We start from the raw sequence: 19,209 nt of genomic DNA, 5'->3' as shown, positions 1-19,209 counted from the left end.
AAAACAATTCTTGGGCGAAGTCAATCATAAAGTCAACGAATTTATGCATATAATAGGAAATATATCCACTTCGTAGATCGTCTATGACTTTAATTTGGACTAATATTTTTGATTCTCAAAATGGAAATATTTGTCAGAAAATTTCAGACTTTGTCACATTTTAGCAGACCATAACAGTTTTAAAATGTTTTAGATAGACTTGAGATAGTTCAAGATATTTTCCACAGAAAAGTTTCCGTATTGTGGCCTACGACTATTTTATCATCGCGGTCATTAGAAATCTCTTCGATACAAATTTTCTCGGAATGTTGGAGAGGTCCTGCGTCACGAAAAGCTTCAACTATGATCGACCATGACTTACATCGACTCGCACTGATTCGAACTCGTATCACCATGCGTATGTAGCACATGCGATCGGAGCTAAACAGTGGACTCTTTCACGTAAAACCTACTTAAAGGGAATGGTATTTAATCCTAACGTGGGGCTGAATGTCGTATAAACATATGTGACCTGGCCACAAGAGACATAATGGCGAACGGTACACGTTCGTGCTTGTGAGACCGGACCAGCTCATGGAGCGTAGGGGAACTCTTCCTTCCCTGGAAGAGTAGGAGGGCCAACATAGCTCAAGGAGGAAATTAAAGAAAGCTCACAAAGGAACGTCAGGATTTTCATCAACATCAACAATTAAAAATAAAGGGCTAAATGAGCATATCTAGGGCGAGAATCACTAAAAACGGGAAGAATATCGGGCAGAACAAATCTCTTAAGAAAGTCACACGAGTTTCACTCCGTTAACGAGAGATAATTCAGGTTCTACCTCCCATGAGCAGGTTACACCAACCGACAACACCAAGAAAGATATGAGACCCATATGATACCTTTTAGAATTTCATCACAATTTTTCATACATTATTTCACCCATTTCATATTGTATCTGTTTCGCATAGTTTTCCCTCCCGCCAATCGGCTTCGAGCGAGCTAACTGAAACGTGAATTTCTACTAACAATAAGAAGAGGAAGAAGAAAAGAATGAAATGAGAATAAGTGCAAAAATTACACTCTTCCTTCCATTCCCTTTCTTCGGTAATAGGAATAGAACGTCAGGCCAAAAACTGTACGACTGTCAACGAAAGCCAAGCCTTTACGTAAATTTTGAAGAATTACTTAAATTTTAATTCGACACAATAGTCCCTGTTGATATAACAGAAGCGCACTTTTTATTCAGAAGTAACTGTCGATAAAGTTTTTAAAATGTTTCTTATTTCAGGGAAAAGCTAAGGAGAATATGAAATATGTGTAAATCCCCATTTTTATTTTCCTCCGACAAAAGCATTTATACTCGGATAGTAACCTTCTTAATATCACCGTGAACATCATACAAAACAGAATTATGATAGACCATTTTCCACAAGGTCAACTGAAACATGCCTGACTCCTATAAATAATCCTCTCCGAGTGGCCTTCGCATCAAAGGAATATTAAGTGAATTTTTTCAACTAGCGCCATTACTCCGAAGATAATAAATAATTAATAGCATTTTTTCTAGGAAAATTCCAAAATAATAATCCCATTTATCAATTAAAATTTGATAACGAAATTTATTACCTGAATAAAGTTTAAAATTAAGCCACAAGGAAATATGACTGCTTCACCTAAGGACTAAATTAAGGTTAATGAAAAATTAAATCCATGGGAATGTGCTTTATCGAAACATTTCGGAAATTCTCACAATTTAGCTAATTAATGCGAAAGAAATGTGTTTAGCTCTCACAAGCGACTGACTTTACGAGGTTTTTAGTTCAAACTGGCACATAAAAACCACTCTAAACTTTCCTATGGATACGGATATGATGACCCTTAAAATAAAAAAAATCAATTAATCATGAATAATGAAATTTGTATGCCCTAAAACGATAATAAGGAAGTGAAGTGCACTTCCGAAGAGGATATCAGTCACCAAGGAGCATAAAATACAGTGACCATGATGAAGTGACTCGCAGAGAAGGCGTCAAGAGAATTAGAAAAATTGCTCATTTCGAATGATGTCAGCGCAGACGAACAGGGCGATATTCACTTTCCAGTTTTCCAAAAATTTAATTGCGGGGAACTTTGAAGAAAGAATTTTCGTAAAGCAAATAGTATAATAATACTAATCGCAATTTTTTTAAGAACACTGGGAAAATAAATGACCATAATGAGTATTACCAAGCAATAACGTTATTAAAAAGAAAAACAGCCATTGCAAACGACATAAAACCTAACAGTCCTTTACACATTGACATTCTTTTGACTCGTAACATATTTTGAGAGAAAATATTTCAAAAATAAAATATATAACCATCAATATTACTGTATTTAATCATATGTGTATTCAAAAACATCATGTTTTTTACGATTTTTTTTGCGTGAATAACGTCTGAGTATATTATTTTTGGTTCGCAAGTCCCAGAGAGATTTCTTGCTGGCCAGCGATGTCAATCGCTGATGATCAATACTACGCACTGATTCAGCTTTCACCTAGTGATAAATTTCCAGTTCGTAAATTAATCCGACATTAAAATATTTTTTCGAAAATATTATTTAATTCCAACCATAGTTTCAATAACAATCTATGATTATTACGGTTAATTTGGTGCACTAATTACTGTTGACAGTAAACTGTTCGGAAGAATCGCGTTTCTTCAGGCTTGATACGGTGGCAATGGAGCATATTGATGACCAAGTAATAGCGCTCTTTCACTGGATTAAAGTTTATTATAGACCGTTTGTCGAGATACTACATTATCTTCAGGATACAGAAGTGCTAGTTCCATCTTACAAGTATACGTGCATACTATCCGGGAGGAAAGAAAGTGGGGGAGAAGCGAAAGGGAGAGGGTGTGGCAGGTGGAAAGGATGGACAGGATGAAATGCTTGGTATTAGATTGAGAAAAATGTGGAATTTAAAGTTTAACCAAAGTTTACAGACAGACAAATATCTGATTTCTGGCAGTGCTATGTTCTTCACCGGACATCCTTGCGTGTCTCGGATAAAAACGTGAAAAAGACCAATTGTATTCACTCTTGTGCCTGAAAATTATGTAATACATCGTGACTTGACCGGTAATAATTTTTTTATCTAGAGGAAAAGTGCTATTTATTGGGTAACTAATCAACTGCTCGGAATGAAAAATTAAGGGAGGTAAACTATTAATGATAAGTTTAGATTACATGCATAATATCGTCAATTACCCCAACACTGGGTTAAAATGATACTCGTGTAATGTTTAACTTATTATTTTGACTTTTGTTATCCCATCACCCACCCTCCTCCCCTGGGAGTGGTGGGGTAAAACCGTTCAACTGCTGACAGAAAGGTTCCGGGTCCAAATCTGAACACTTGGACACCCGTGGCTTACGTATTCAGACACCATGATTTTCTGAATATCGGGTACTCTGGGATATCGCAGACAGCGACAGGGAGCGGAACATGCTCAAATACCCTTATCATTTAAATTTGACACGCAGCAAGACTGATGCGCGTATGTACCAATCGAGTTCCGCCGTCATCCTTCAAAATGAGAAACGTAAGGGTTGAATATTGTGCTTTCGGTTTGGTCATTCCACCCCTCCTGCCACACATCCGTTTTGAGGGTCGCTTGGAATATGACGAACTGTGCATGAGAAAACCTACCGTCGCGACTTGACAAAATACGATGAATTTTCTCGGGAGGACGAAAAACTGCGAGTCTTACATTATCAATAGCATTACTTTATATTACTTACGCACAAGGTTGAGACCACAAATCATCAAAATCTGATTAGGAAATTTCAAGGTGAAGATTCACACCGCGTTGGACTGACATCCGTCCGTCTGTGGGCTAGGAGACATGTGGGTAGACACCAAAAATTCACCGATGGTCACAAATCGAAGCGAAACAATAGTCCATTAGAGATAACGACATCATCGAATTCGAGTGGAAGGAAATGATGGAGGCGCATGAAATCAGCGACGTCGTCATGAATGTCTCCACCCGCTTCGTGGCCCCATCTCAACCCGCAAAGCGAAGCTACAAGGCCGGTCACGATGCTTTTCAAGATGGTTAAAACAACAAAACAAACTTTCACAGTCATATATCTACGAAAGTTCCTTAAGAAAGTGACTTTTTTCACAAATATCGCTCCGGATGAACAACATTGGCATATACAGATATTAACGAAAATATTGTAAAATTATCATTACAAATGATTACATTCCGTTTTGTATTTCCACGACAGTTTATATTTTCATCACATCGATGGAATTTAACAGTAATATGAGATAGATATAGAACGTCAGATGCCTAGAAACTTTCAATGACGACGACTAGGGATAGTGTTGCCTATTGAGGAGAATCAGTCTATAGAAACGCACTTATCATCTATAGGTCAGATTCAACAATTTTTTATTATTCATTAACTTTCGTAACAAAACTATGTTAAATGGATACTTCGTCAACTTAGCGACAGAGACGCACCATCACTGACTAATAAGGCATTTTCCCTGTCAGCCACTGCTTACTTCCTCATTATAATGGTAGCATACTTCAGGTGCCGAAAGAATACTGCATAATTTTCCTAAGTATCCTACGTGACTCGGAAGATCGATCGATCATACTCGATATAAATCAATGATTTCGTCATTTTGATTATGTTAACAAGTCATTCAATATCACTGTCATCCTTGAATGCCGGAAAACCGCTGCTACAGGTAAGAAAATTCTGGTCTTCATACAATTTATTCACAGGGATGTCTACTCGGTTTTATTCTCCATTGTCTTGATTTCATTCTATCGACATTCATATGACGTGAACTTTGATCCAATTAGGTTATTGTAAAATAATTTATACACGGTAGATGTCTCTTAGAGGGATGAAATAATTCATAAAAAATAATGGTTCTCCACGTTTGGAAAATGATAGGAGCACTACCGATCTCCGGTCATGGCTTCCGTGCCTCCTCTGCACGCATTCGAATATGCAACGAGCGTTGTACCACAACTTTCCTTGCATCCGCAAGGCATTAAGAACTCAGTCGACGTATTTTCTCTCTTTCTTCATTCCCTTTAGTTGGGTGTGGAAAGCAGCAGCTCGTCGTGATGAATTTAAAAAATCCTCTCCAAATACACAGTACCGAGAAAGGGGGGAATGGCGAATCTCCACAAACTCTCCGATTAAATGCGTGCCATAAAAACATTACGTGTCCACTCAACCCACCGATTAAATTGAAGAGCACACCAAAGCAATTGAACTGAGACTCCACTCTGCATTGCCTTTAGGACACCGGTCCGTTATCGAGTAGGTGGGACTGGTCGTAACGGAATCGACCCGCTTCTGTAAACAGGCTCTTCTGGCATTATGTAAAATAGAATTTTATGTGTTGAAACTTGATTGCTTTGCAATTCAGAAATTAAGGAATAAATATTCATAAATTTATGGAAGCATAGAGTACTCGAATTACTCAGTATTCACTACGAACAAGTACGGTTTTTATACTAAACCTCAGTGGAGTTTGCTCTTAAGAACTTAATGCGTATTATGTACTATTTTGCGCATGACACCATCCGTTAATCCTCGTGCACTTGACTCATGGCATGGAGTTATTCCACTCCAAGATCCTTTAGAGAATGGGAGAAAAATAAAAAAAGCATCTCGGCTAATGCATTGAAAAAAACTCGGCAAAAATAATAACTAAACAGCTTACTTCTCTCATTTTATCCAACTCCATATCCTCTTTATCTAGTACAGCCGTCCACAGGGAAATCCCCCGATATTTCCGCCTACTTCGCATCCTCCTGTCGACCGAAATAGTTAGTTATCGTGACTACTTCGCATTCCAAAGGGTAAATAGTTTAAGTCCAATATTTATATTACGTCTTTTCCAACGATGATTACCTAGACCGGAAGGTACGATATAAAATTAGTCGATGGTGTGCATACAACCGAAATCTACGCTTGCAGCGTATTCCATCTTCCCTCGTTCCGAGCTGCGACAATTTCCTCTTTCCTTCGCGACGTTTCATTCACTCCACTTGCTATCCTTTACAAGTCCTCCTTCATCCCACTCTTTCCTTAATAATGTTTAATCGTTAAATTCGGCACAAGGATTTTTCGTCCAACCAAGTCATGGCGACGAGGTTTTCTTCATTCCACAGATTGTGCTCGCAATTGTCCAAGAAGGAGGCGTTTATGCCATTCCCATCGACCTTAATGTTCTGCAATGGTCGCTCGTCACGATCCCGTTTGCAGCAAGTGGCATTATCGCGCGATTAATTGCGCAAATTACGCGACATTTTTTTCCGCTGACGGAATGGAGGCTTGCTTAGTGGTGACACAAGAGCGCTGGACTCCCGGCCTTAATTAAGAAAAAAAAAGCTGTTTTGAAGATCTCTTCTTGACGGCATTACGCGAGCGTTTAGTGACAAGGACAGTCGATAACAGTCAATTTGGTGTGGTCCTTTCGGAAAAAGACGTGAAAGTTTACTTATATGCGAAAGAAAAAGTTTTCCAAAGCTTGATTCATATCCTAAATTGCTAAATTATCCGTGACAAATGAGGCGAGCACTGGGATGGAAAATGGTGAGCATACGAGAAAAAACCTAAGTAGAAGCTGTAAGGAGTGCCACAAGTGAAGGAACAAGGAAAAAGAAAACAATGAAACAAGGGAAATAGAAGTTGTAAATAGTATCACAAGGGAGCCAGCAGGGAAAACACGAGTGGAGGTGAGCACGCACCTCTGAGGGCAGCTTAGGTAGCTCCCACGCTAATGCATTAAAAACACACTTTAAACGCCTTCCGATAAGAAATTACATGAATGAAGAAGCCACCATGCCTGCTTTAAGAACTCCAGACGTGCGCGTGAATAATTCCGTCTCAGTATCTCAAGTTTACCCATTTAATAAAATGGAAAAATAAAACATTCCTTGAGAAATATAGCCCACCAATATTGCACCCGAAATATTTAACAACAATTTTTCTTTCCGATATGGTTTCATCTTTGCACTAATAAAAAAAAACCATAAACACAGTAATCAACCCGAAGGTCGGTTTAGTAGGTGATGGTAGAGATCACCCAGTACTAAGCCCTATACGGCGTGTGAAAAATTCACACATCAGGGTAGGGGGGCCAGTTCCTTTCCCTGTGCCGGTTATAACCAAATTAATTTTAAATGGACCAAAGTCATTTAATCGAAACCTGTAGTGTTTATTTTTTTCATTTCAGAATAGACAAACTTCAATGTTTTTAATGCTTTTTCTCTGGCGTTAAAAAGATCGGGCCCAAAGAGTTCTCCGTGGGTCACGGCTGATCAGATAAATGCCTATGGAACAACGTGCGCATGAGTTCGGGTTATCTTAGGCGATGTCCATAGCTTTTCGAATCTATTTCCCTTCTCAAAAGAAATACTTGATCCATGGGAGGCAAAGCTCCACCGAAAAGGACCAAGAAAATTATTAGGCGTTTTTATTTTCTAATTTTGCTGAAAATGAGTCGACATTTGTTTGTCGGGAAGTTTAAAAGTTCACATTATAAAGAAAGCTAGATTTTGATGCTACAGATACATGACTGTGTTTACAGTCAAAACCGTATTTGGGGGCTACCATAGCGAATCTCATGAAGCGAGTACTGAGTAACGAGACCCAATCCCAAGTGTGAATGATTTACTCACAGAGAATCACGCAATTTAAACATTGCACACCATCTTCCGAAATGGAAAATTAGCGTATTGCGGTTTCGGAATACATTTATTTGACACATCTCTGTTCATCTATCTCTTATAATACGTAATCCCTTTCGTGCGACGAATTTAATTCCGAAAAGAGGAGGTGTAATACTGAAATATACAGAATCATGGAGCGTGGACAGCTGCTGAGGTCATTTCCATAATTTAGGTAGGTGAGATATATTAGAGAAACGAATAAAATCAAGGTTATTAAGATGGATGAAGAGAAGCGCGACGTAGCATCAATATGTTAACGAAAGATGGCATCCACCACAGCAATCAGCCCGCAGGTTGGTTTTGATAGATGAGGGTAGAAATCACCTCTTCACTAACAAGCCCATCTTGTGAAGGCTTGTGAATTTCACACTCGGGTGGGGGTTGGATTGAGGGGTGTGGGGGGGGTTTCTCCCTCGCCCGCGGTACCCAGAAATTCATGCAGCTTGAGTTTGGCTGAGAAAGTCAAGGGATATCACCAGGTGCTGAATCAGGGACTTCGTAGTCAGTAGCGGAACAATCCTACGGCTCGATGATCCCGCCACCAAATGATAACTATGGAGTCAACAACGAAACTGCCCATTCGTACGTAAAAATGCAAAATTTCTCGATCGAACGTAAAGCTATCTTTTTCCATCGACAATTAGAGACAGCGGCCGCATCATATCATTAAATTCTTTCTAAGTCTGTCACATTAAGCAGTAATAAATATTTTACGTAAGTACTGAACAAATATGCTAGGAGAGAATATGATTATAATGTGTGCATAATTAATAAAAGAAAAACTTCGGTACAAAAACTCGGATCATTACGGAGAAGCAAGGTACGCTAAAGTTTGAAAAAATACTGACCCACGCACGCGTTTTGATGGATCGTAAGAATTTATGGTGCACGGTAATAACTGCAATTACAAATGCAAAATAATCAATGCATGAAAAAAATTCAAAATTGAATATTTCCTATATAGTTCGTACATACATTTACACTCAAACACGAAAACCCGCCATATGGCGAACAAATATTTATTTAAGTCCCGGTCAAGGAAATATTTTTGCATTTGTGATCTGCTTGATTCAACCTTCCTCATCTCTCCTGTATTCGTCTTTTATATGTAATCCTATCCCTTTTCCTTATATATATTTCCCTAAAACCTATATCCCTAAACAAGTTTCCAACAATTTTTAACTTTTCTCATTTGGAAGCATGAGGACCCCTCATTTCCCTGCATTCACAGGGTGTTAAGTCTAAAATATCTTTACACATTTTTTTTATTCCTAATTAAGAGTAAATGAAACATATGACATTATTTGAGCCGTAAGTTGCAGCAATTTTTCCATCGTACAGATTAAATGAAAACAATGTATTTCCAAAATTTAATTTTCATTTTTCGTTTTCCGCGACCACAGGGTGTGCCATAATTCCACACGATGATGCCTTACAGTGGTGAAACCATGACGCAAGTAGCATGTGACGCGAAACTGTCCCAACACGTAAGAAGTACTTCAAGTGGCTGTAAAATATGTTCGTGAGCCAAATGTTAGTGTGAAAACGTTAAATCCGTGATCAGATATGCCTCCATTGCGCCTAATGTAACCCATATTCCCCGTCATTTCTTACATTTGAAGTTTCCTGAAACAGAAACTGTATCAAATACAACGTTAAGTTGCAGTAGAAACTGAGTTGGAATTCAGGGAAGCTCAAGTTTGAGAGCTGAAGAGGATATGTGCGATCTTGCGCTATCCAAAGAATGCGCCGCCCGATGATCATGGACGAACGAGTCGAATGGTCACGGGTCTCCTTTTATTTCAGAGGCCGCAGAGCTAAATGGAGGTCGCATTAATGTTGCTGTGAACTCATAAAAAAATATTCCTGACTTGAATGATAATTTTTGATTGCAACATGTGAAAATATTAGTCTTAGCGAAAATATTTACCAGGCACGAATGACATGGTATCCCGTACGTCATTCTGTAGGCATTCTCTGAATGTACAATTTCCTCCATAGGATATAAGGATCATAATCGTTTGGAGGAGATTTTACTTAATGGCTCTTCGGTTTCCAATCAGCGAATACATAAATTGACCTAATAAAATCAGATAGCATTTATGCTCCAACTCAGAGACTCAAAATTGAAATATTCATCACTCCGGAAAGCTGATGTGGAATGTTTCATTTCAACAACCACACATTTCAATTGCCGTCAAATATATTTTTTCTAAAGAAATTCACGTCACTAGTTGTGAACATTTTCACTAGAGATATACTTGTATTATGTGCAAGGACTCTATGAATGAAGTCTATTCTTTCCCGTAACACCTTGACGGAAATACATGTGCTAAGGTGAGCTATGAAATTCAGTTTTTCTGTATTCGTAATTGATATTGTGCCACTATCTACCACCCACGACCAGTAATTTGACAGTACCCATAAAATTACCCTTGGAGAATTAAATAAAAAAAGCGTACACAACGAAAAATTTCGACATAAAATTGTCGAATATCGATTTTGCTAGGTTATTTCCCAATGGAATCAACGTGAGACGAGTCACCGCTCACATTAGATCCACGATCCTGCACCAATGTGTTTCCCCGTTCGTATCGCCCGATTTAAAAATGTTTGCATACTGTATTTGATTATTTCATTAATTGAAAACGATGAAAACCCGGATAAGGGCATGGTACTGGCTCAGTTCGTATTTACAACCGGCAGTAAAATTCAAATCAAATCGTATGGCTCTCAACCGAACAGTCACGGACATGGCTGAGGAATACATAAATGAAATGACATCACTGAGGGCTTACGGATCATTTAGTCACACAAATATTCCTTAAACTCTTCTTTTATCACAGGACATGAGGAGCTTTCTCTTGGCGTTCAAAGCAATAAAACTGAGCTAAGGAGTATTATTTTTAGATAATAGGACAGAAAAGTTTTAACGAAATAATTATTCTTTGCCAACTTTTTAAAGTATTTATACAAATATTTAAGACAAACAGGGACACGATTTAGCACATATTACGGAATAACCAACCAAAATAGCATAGATTGTAGGACTTCAGATTGATCAAGACGGTAATTTTTATACCGTGAAATATTAAATTTCCATTAATTTACACCTCCCATTTCGGTAAAGCGCAACTGAGTCGTCTTTCTATCTAGAAAAACCTTCCACATGTCAAGTGATTGACAGCGAGTTAATACTGTGTTCGTTGGTGATCTAGATAAGGGTTGTTGGGCGGGCGGGACATATACACGTACATGCGGGAATTTCGGTCGTAATTGAAACACCGTCCTTCCACCACTCCCCACGACGAAAAACAAGGATAATTTGATTTCAGAATGAAATAAAAAAACTAGGGTTACACACCTTGAGAATCCGATGCTTCGCATCTCTGCGACAAAACGACGAGTTCCCGAGTGGTGGTAACCCTGGCCAATAGAGCCTAGAGCCCACAGTGTGCATGTGTGGTGATGGGGGGAAGACGAGAGGCAGCAGAGACGTTTGGGGCTCGAGAGTTGAGGACCGGAACTTCAGGCGAGCTCCACACGCGGGGCACCTTTCGCATTTTAATTAGGACTCCATCAAGTACAATTGTCCTATTTGCCCGCGCGGTACTCGATTAGATCGAACGCTGACGCGAGGAGAGGAGAAAACGTGTCAATATTTTATTAACGAGAATCCATTGTATTCGTGGAAGACGATTTATTTTCTCGAACCCGTCCGGAATGATGATTTTGATTGGGATCGAACGACGGCGACAGTCGAAAATTAGCACATCTCAGGCGCCGTCTTCGGCAGACGCCATGCACACAACATTCCCCCGAGGATAATTTGACAGGGAGGGCACTCGGAGCGATATTTACAAAGAGGACTGGCAACGGTCCGCCGAAACACGGATATGTATTACAAACGAGGACGTCTCTTAACTCCCCCTTTTAAGCTATCACCTGACCCATTGTTTCGGTTTCGGTCCAATTTCTATGAATTATAAAGTCAAATATCGTCCGTGCCGAGAATTAAATTGCGTCATCGATGACAGCCATTAAAAGGATCTTTTAAATGCTGCTCCCAAAGAGATACGAAAGCACGAAATGGAAGATGGATCACCAATTCTTTTTCAGTTCAAAATTTATTACACACATAAAGTGCTGCTTGATATTTCGATGCTAAAAAAGGCCTAAGGTGGATGACTCTTTTCAAGCCAGTCTACTAACGGGCCAGCGGAATAATTTTACATTTTTTAAACTTAAACAATTCTATTAGTTCTTTGAAAAGGAGATTTATTCACGAAAATCGCACAAATGTTTAAAGGGCGAAAAATAGAAAGCTCTCCCTCCCGAATATCCAATAGTTATCATAATAGTAAAATAAATTCTTCCATTCCAGTTTCCAGAATTTAAGGACCGAAGGGAGCTGCACGATATGAGTATTGTCCATTGCCTATGTTATAAGTATCTGAATCTAACCAACTCTGAAGAATTATGACTGAGATGTCCACGTGTGCAGGAGAATCATAAATAAATAGATCCCCCTATGGATGAAGTTTACGTACATTGGAACATAAAAGGAAATATCACTGAAAACTCGATTCTATTTTCTAGTAGCCTGAGGACATCAAATTAGAGATTTAACAACTTTCACGTGTACGCATTGCCCTATATCCTTTGCTACTAGTATACGCATATTGCCGACCGCCCAAAGAATTATGGCTGCTAAGTCTGGATCAGCATGGGGATCATAAATAAAAAATGTCCCGCTGAAGATGAATTTCACATCGGAAAATCCATTAATAAAGATCCTTGGATCCATGTTTATCTATTGCCAGCGAAAGTATCGACGTAAAGCTCTCAAAAAAGTAATTATTTCTACTCTTTCTTGAGCTTATTATATGTAGTATTGTTCTTACGAAGGTATTCTCAGTGAGCCGTTGCTTCTTAAAGAAAAAATTTCAATTAAACATTTCAGTATCATAGTACGGGAGCCGATGATTTAAACGAAGCAAAAAAACATCCGTTACAGTTGCAGTCATGAAGGGTCAAACAGTGCTATTCTTTTTGTTGACCGCGAAGATGTTTCTTATCGACCATTTCCTTAATTTGTCAAACATGCTTTCAGGCGAATAATTTATGTCATTCACTTGAAAATAATATATCCTTGCTTTCTCCTACATGTCATTGTTTGGAATAGGAAAATAAGAAATATATTTCTTAGAATGCTTCTCCCAGACCGATGACGCTTTGATGAATGAATTGGCGTCGATTACGCCAGAGACAGAAAGCTTGGAACCAGCAGAAGCTCGGCATTCTAGTCCGGCGATACATATGGTGCCACACATTCATCCGAGAGAGAGAGAGAGATGACTAAGTGGCTTCATATATGGTCCCTACGCGCATGATAACTCTTTATGCCCTTCAAGCGCTGAAAGGCCATTTGAGAGAACAGAGCGGAGCTATAAGCCACTCCGGCCTGCCCTCCTTTACGGAGCAGGCTCTGGGAGCCAAATCGCACATCCGCCTTCGAAGAGACTCGAACCTGGGCCGCGCTATCGGTTAGAACGCCACAATGACCCATTGGAAGCCTTACAACTGAATCCGGAATACGCAGTGAAACGACGCACAAGTTTGACAAGCTCAAAAACCAAACTATGAGGAGGTTCGTCCGTGTCTATATGAGACTACAGTTGCCCGTAAAAATACCACTACATTCCATTCAAAAATACACAGTGCTTAAAACATCCATTGATTCCGTTGCAGGAAAAATATATTCAAATGTGAATGCTTCGTCGACTTTGTTCACACTATCAGGATAAACTTGGATTAATTTTTAAGACAATGTGTAAGAAAATGAAATCCAAACCCAAGTTATGTTTTCTTATGGAATTGCATCCGATAAAAAAATATTAACTTTTAAATATTATTTAATATTGATGTTGGAACAAGATATTTTACACCATCTTGTATTATTCCTTTATGACAAAGTTTATTTTACTCCTCGCACTAGCTCGAAAAGACTCATAAAGAGAGCCTTTGATTTTAAGGAAGATGGGAGCGTTGCATTTAATGTGATATTATAGTTGCAAAAAGTAATAAATCAATAACAAACATCATATTAAGGTAAGACATTAATCAATTATTTCCTAATTCAAGCTTTCGTGTCTAAGGAAGACGTATAATAATGATATTAATGCCTGTGAAACTTTTACTCTTCATACCAAGAAAACTTAATCCAGCTAATAAAAACTTTCGAACAGGAAATTTAATAGGACCATCAATCCATGAAAATGGACAACCCATGGTGATTGTCAATTGAAAAAAATACCTTTCTTGAGTAAAAAAGAAGATATCATTTCAAGAGAAAAACGATCCACGATTATTTAGCTAAAAATTGGAGAGGGAATACTTACCAATTTACCAACTGACGAAACAGAAGACAGGATAAGGATAATAAAATTATAATGTCCAACCTCAAGGATACCAAAACCCTAGTATTCTCATATCGTTCTCTAGTACGGCAACCGGGAAAGATCAGCTGGTAAGGACATTTTTTTAAGTGATGTTTAAGTCCTCAGGTTGCACGTAGAGCTAGATAACTGTTAACCGCGTTCCTCTTGCATGATGCACAGGAGAAGCGACGGCTTCGGTATCCCTTTGACCATGATTGCAGTTGTTATACCTTATAAGTTAAGACGCTGTACGGTCCCTGCCAGATACCATAAAAATTATCATCTTCCACCAAGCTCTTTAAATTTATTTTCCGTCTTCCGGAAGAATCTTCGATATTTTTCCTCCCTCAGAATTTTTCTTTCGAGGGCTCCCTTAACAATCGAGCACGAGATTGCCTCGTTGAAATTCAGTGTCCATTGGAAAAACAATTTGGGAATGCTTTAACGGCTGAATCCTCACCTTTATTGGCAGAAGTGACAAAGAGATTTAAAATTCCAGGAGGGTTCATCCTGCCACCGGGTGTAAAATCCACGGCCAATCCTCAGAATTTCCTCACCCTTCTCGAATTGGTTGGAGGGTCGCAGGTCTACGACTCGAAATAAAAGCGCGGCGTCAGATAGCACAACTTCGTTTAAAGGGGGACCTGAACAAGCGAACGCATATCAAGCATGGTGATATGATACTGTAATCATTACACAACCGAAGATTTGACCTCGACGAATCGACCGCGGCAGGAGGGGAGGAGGAAGGAGTGAGAGAGTAAGAAGGAAAAAAGCATATATCGCACCGATCAAACGCACACCGACTATAAGGTCGTGCTCAAACATTTTGCGAGTGACTTGTGTGAGATGATATCACGAGACAAGCCCCTCTATATCCATCTCTCTCTCTTTCGCTCTCTCCCTCTTCGCCTATGGTATTCGAGTCACGTCCGAAGACGAATCCTCGGCAAGCAAAGGAAACGGGCGAAGACGGTGCCAATAAGTTTTGCCGAGACCATCCGGAGGCGCGCGTAGCTTGGTTGGCTCAAGGGAGTGAGTGAGAGACGAGCTCGAGGAATGAACGAAACGCACTGTTCGGGCAAGGCCCTCCTCTCCCACTCGCGGGTGGACATGACGAGGGATGTTCGGCGGAGGGAAGGGGGCAAAACGTGCGGGGGTGGAGGAGGCGAGGGAGTGGGGTTGCGCCGGGAAGGGAACGCGGGTGCAGATACGATCGCGGCATAATAAGGCCTTAACGTCAAGGGAGTGAGGATCGGGCCGGGCCGAAGTTGAGTGGAAGGGGTCGGTCGGCTAGCTGCTGCCGCTGCCACATCTATCTGAAGCGATTTAACCGGACACGTAGGCGTAGACTTACCATATATTACCCGTGAGTGGCCAAACCGAGTCGAAATGAGGTCGGGGGTCTGTCTATTTGCTCGGACAAGACGACCTGCTTTTGTGTCTGTGCGCGCGCGCCACGGTTCCCATGTTACTCGGCTGTTTAAATCACGCGAGTGGAAACAAGGGCGATGCGAAAGAAACTGAATGGGAGAATGTCGTGGAGGGGGTTGAAAAAAAAGCAATCCTTTCCCCGATGAAAACTAAGAAGGCTCGAAGCAACAAGTCAGATGTCCGCAGAGTTGGATTTCCGAATTCCTGTTTTTCGATCCTAGCGCTGCGTACTTTACTTCGAAAGATCAGTGGAATTTATGGAGGTAAATATGCATAGCATGCTGTCACGTCCTTTGCAACACCAATATCACTTGTCGCGAATAAAGTTCATCCTATGTGCCAATTTAACAATAAGCTTTTCTGACCTCTTCCTTTGCCCACATGGTCATCAGACTCGTGAGAGGTGCGCCTACCAGCAAGCAATAAGACCATGTGCTCCAATCCCATATCGGATTATATTTTCGGGCTGCCTAGGGGTAAATTCTTTAAGAGTTCATTAATTCGGTACGACGTGAAGTTGAAGATGGAAGGACACTGAAATCTTAATATTGATAAAAATTCTGAATCTTTCGTTGTGGTCAGAGATATGATCTCGCAAGCTCTTTCGTTCATATATTATGCCCGAAGTTGTATTATTTGGTTCCCAAAGGATTAGGTACTCCAAATGTACCCACCCTTACGAACAAATTTTCAACATAACAATTCCCTCCCTACCCTAGCGATGGCTTGCAGGGCACATAAATAAATAAATAAATAAAAATCACCAGCTACGTGAATTCCGTCATTTTCCGTTCGGTTCACAGCCAAAAGCAGCAACGAGTGTTAAAATATTATCGTCGGTATGTCCGCGTAACCGAAAAAGCTTTATAAAATTTCGTATGGGCACACGCACACGCAGCATGACTATTTTGATCATAGAAGCGCCCCGAAAAAAATATATTATCCCACCAATTATTCAACCCCATCCGTATACGGGATAAAAGCCGATGAGCGCGGAAACATGAATATAAATTATAGCGGAGGGGTCGTCGAATGAGTTTTGAGTCCGAAGCGGTCATTCAAATTTACATATATTTTCAGTACAACACGCAATGCCTAAGGGTCAGGGGGGATGGATTCATCCTACGAGTGTGGCAGTGAGAAGGAAGCGGGGGGGGGGGAAGCATTGGTCAGTATGATGGGGAAAATAAAGAGGAATAAGAAGATTCTCTTCCTATTTAGGCTTATTGTTGTCTAAACTGGATCTACCTCAACAGCTTCCACCTGCCCTATTCCGATCACGTTTTAAACTAAAAGAAGAGACGCAGTAAAAAAGGGTTCTAGCGCGGTTGGCCTGAGCTCCACTCGGGGATGATCTTTTTCATACGGCCATCTCTCTCCGAGGACACAACACATGTCGCCAGCGATGCGAACGTAAGGCGACTTCAAAAATTTAGTGCGCGCGACACTTCGGAAACAGCTGCTCGCCTGTTCACAACCGCGATGATGGCAGCTGAAAGAAAACTCGTGTTTCACACCAGTGGCAAACATTGCCATTACCGCCTTTGCATTTTCATACTGCGACAATCTTACAATGGATGGGAGAAACGAACTCGGCGAAGGATAAACACGATTCAGTACGCTCGCTGAAACGGGAGTAAACGCTCGGCAGAGCGGGTCACAATAAAAATTATCTGGAAACAATGGTAGTAAACACCGCGGAAAGAAACAAAATAGTAAACACAGAGGAATAAAAAGCAGTCGTAGTATCACGCTCCAATCACGTCGGCCCCCAGAGGAACACGTCTCACACGAACTCGCGACGTGAACGATGGACGTGGATGAGTCGCGGTCAGGATTCGAACACGCCTATTTTGTCGGTCCTCCCGACGAGATCGACGCAAGCCGAGAATCCCCAAGCCCCTCAAACTCTTCCACCTTTTCTCCACCCCCCCCCTTTTACCTCCCCCCCCGGGGGCATAAAATTCTCGGAATCCCACGAAGGAAGAAGGGGGGGCAATGCTGATGCGTTGCACTGAAACGAGCCTTGTACCCGTTGAACAACAACACGCGGAAGGAATAAGTTACGCACATCGTTTAAGTCACTGGTCCGTGAGAAAATACTTAAGGTCGTAAGTGGTGGAGGACCACTATAAAGAGTTTGTCATCTTCTTCGATCGAACCTTTTCTTCCGGTTTATCCGAAACTCGGCGTTGGCGGGTGTGGGGAGAAAACCCTTTCACACATTACCGACCACCACAATAGTCGACACCGACAGTCGACGACGCCGATGACCCGGAGAAAGAGAGATAGAGCAGAAGAACGAGGGGTGGCTCAGTGCATTTTATGAGGCCGGTCTTAACGACTTCCCATTTACCACAGACGAAATACAAAGGGGCGAGAAAGCGGGCGAAAGATATATATATATATAGGGGCCCCGTGCTGCGCAAGGGTGAGCCCTAGGAAATACGGGCGCTGCGGGGAGCGAAAAGAAAAAGAGGGCGAAAGGGTGGTGGGCCCACCGGGGGTCGTTGAGGGAGGGGGGGTGGGCAGGCGGCGAAGGGCGGAAGGCCCCAAGGGCCAAGGCCCGTGCTCGAGAGGTTTGAGAGAGAGGCAGAGAGGTGAGAGGAATGAAGGGGGTGGTGGGAGGGGCTCACATACCTTAGCGATTCACCGAAGGCACGTTCCCGCATGACTCCCGACGGTCTTCTTCGGGTGAACCCCCGGAAGAGCTCGAGTCGAGCGGCTTCAGAGGAGGCGGCGGAGAGCCGAACGACGTCGCATTAAACCCCTGCCTCCGGAGGGCCCGCATCTGAAGACGCGGAGGCGGCGGGGCGGACGGGCAGAGCGCGCGAGCCCGGACCAGCGGCGGATCGGGGGCGCGGGCAACGGAGAGGCGAAAGGCGGGCGACGCTATCGCCGCGGGGCGGCGGACCTCATGGGCGTCGTCGGCGGTAACGTAGCAACAGTGTAACAACACCACAAGCAGTCGACAAAGATCCGAGGCGGTGTGCGGCGGAAACGCACTCGTCGGGAGTGCTCGCAGGGAATATGTCCTGCGTCAGCAGAGGCCGGCTTGGAAGGGACGAGTGAAAAGAAGAAGGGAGAGGAGAGGTATAGAGTGAGTGAGAGAGAGAGAGAGGGTTGGGGCGGAGAGGGGGAGGGGAGGGGGCGGCGAGAGACTCTAGGGTGGGCTCTCTCGAGCAGCGAGGGAGGGAAGCGTGGCTGTGGGAACCCTTAACTCCCCCTCCTCTTCCTCTTCCCCACCACTTTTTTTCCTCTCCCATCCCACAACCCACCATTCCTCTCGCCCCTCCCCATCCACCATCAACTTTCCTCCCTTCCCCCCGCGTCCCCTCTCCCACACCCTCTACTCACACCACTGCAATCCCCATCCCAACACACACGAACCCGCAGTCAATCGTCGTTCGCCCTAGCGACGCACCACGAAGGAGAACCACGGAAAGGGAGGCCCTCCGACTCCACGCTATATGCCAGTGCGGCCGTCGGAACAAGCGCGCGTGAATGGGAGAGGAATGAATTGGGAGGGGGGGGGGGAGATAGGAGGTGGGGAGAGCCAAAGGAAGAGGGGAGAGCCCGTACACCTCTCCCCCCC

The 19,209-nt window shown here is 42.0% G+C and overlaps 1 protein-coding gene across 1 annotated transcript in view; it reads right to left on the bottom strand.

Annotated features, from left to right (window-relative positions):
• Window positions 1–18,677, bottom strand: part of by (focal adhesion protein tensin) — a 199,533-nt gene extending 180,856 nt beyond the window's left edge. The window contains exon 1 of the mRNA XM_071594616.1: window positions 18,255–18,677. The gene's annotated coding sequence lies outside the window, so the exon portion shown is untranslated. The remainder of the gene's footprint in view (window positions 1–18,254) is intronic.
• Window positions 18,678–19,209: the final 532 nt, after the last annotated feature.

The sequence above is a fragment of the Hetaerina americana genome, unplaced genomic scaffold (genome assembly GCF_022747635.1).
Source record: "Hetaerina americana unplaced genomic scaffold, ioHetAmer1.1.p SCAF_65, whole genome shotgun sequence".
NCBI classification, from domain to species: Eukaryota; Metazoa; Arthropoda; class Insecta; order Odonata; family Calopterygidae; genus Hetaerina; species Hetaerina americana.
This window is presented reverse-complemented; position numbering and strand designations above follow the sequence as displayed.